The sequence below is a fragment of the Nematolebias whitei genome, chromosome 4, assembly GCF_014905685.2.
Source record: "Nematolebias whitei isolate Nwh7 chromosome 4, NemWhi1, whole genome shotgun sequence".
In the NCBI taxonomy this organism is placed as follows: Eukaryota; Metazoa; Chordata; class Actinopteri; order Cyprinodontiformes; family Rivulidae; genus Nematolebias; species Nematolebias whitei.
Window position 1 is genome coordinate 49,745,985 of NC_056501.1, and position 1,724 is coordinate 49,747,708.

Consider the following 1,724-nt stretch of genomic DNA (forward strand, 5'->3'; position numbering starts at 1 on the left):
TGGAATACAAGTCTTACCTTGTGATCTTGTTTCTGCAGTTCTTCGTCGCCTCCTGGGTCCAGTCCTAATTTCACGGGTTCCAGCCCTCAGATCTCTCGTGCCTTGCCCAAGCTCTGATCTCTCGTGCCTATCCACTTAGTTTCTGGGAGTTATCATCCTGTTCTGGAACTGCTGCACAGTGCCTCGGTCTCACCATCTCCTCTGGAAACTCTGGGCTTCTCTTGGATCCACCTCTACAAGAACCGCCAACTGTAAGATAAGAAAACAAATTACAAGTTTGAACCAAACAACTTACCTGCCCCAGCTGAACTTGTCCTCCGTTTCCAGGAGTTCCAGTCCTGATGCCTGTGTAGCCAAGTTATCACTGTAAATAAATAAACACTGTTCTTTTTACTCTGAGTCTCATGTCGTTCCGGGTCTTGTTCTATTGGGTCACTCCTGAGAAGCCACAATACCTGCTGCCACTTGGTGCTATTTTCCGGAAACACAACATGCCCTTCCACTTCTATGCCGATGACTGTCAAATTTACTTCCCCCTAAGACACAATGGTACATGCTCGATTCAACCGCTGCTCGACTGCCTGGCTGACATCAGGGACTGGATGGCTTTAAACTTCTTAAGTTTCAATGAAAAGAAGTCTGAAGTCATGTTGTTCCCTCCCAATGACACAATCACAAACCACTGCATCGACCTCTCCGCTCTAACCCTGTCAGAAAAACAAAGAGTCACTAATCTGGGCGTGATAATGGACCCTTCCCTGAAACTTAACAATCATGTAAACATGATTTAACAATCATGTTTCTTCCAACTGAGGCGGCTGTCTAAACTGAAGCCCATATTGTCCAAAAATAACCTGGAGACAGTAATACATGCATTCATTACATCTAGACTTGATTACTGCAATTCACTCCTGTTTGGTATCAGTCAAACCTCCATTGCACGACTACAACTGGTCCAGAATGCAGCAGCCCGATTTTTAACCAGTACAGGCAAAAGAGAGCACATTACACCAGTTTTGGCCTCACTGCACTGGTTACCGGTTCACTTTCGAATCCAGTTCAAAATACTGATGTATGTCTACAAATCACTGAACAGTTGACTCTGCTACAACCGTATGTCCCACCATGTTCCCTGAGGTCAGCGGACCAGTTGCTCCTCACAGTTCCAGGAACTTGTCTTAAGCGCAGAGGTGACAGGGCCTTCTCTGTAGCAGGACCAAGACGTTGGAACGAGTTACCTCTGCTTGTCAAACATGCCCCCTCCCTCTCGGTTTTCAAGTCCCGTTTAAAAACCCACTACTATTCAGTAGCTTTCAACACCAGATGATCTGTGTTTTGATCCTGTACTCTCCACACTGGTTAGTCATCATTATCTGCATCGTTTTTATGTCTATATTCTGATGTACCTCATTTTGTATTTTGCTTTGTGTGTTACCTGTTGTTTTGTCTGTACAGCACTTTGGTTGGCCTTGTAGCTGTTTTAAGTGCTTTATAAATAAAGTGGTATTGTACAGTTATAATGGAGGACAAGTTGTGGCTCCTCACAGACTGTCGTCTGTTTGTCAGGAAGTCTAGGACCCATCTCTCTCTCTCTCTCTCTCTCTCTCTCTCTCTCTCTCTCTCTCTATCTATCTATCTATCTATCTATCTATCTATCTATCTATCTATCTATCTATCTATCTATCTATCTATCTATCTATCTATCTATCTATCTATCTATCTAT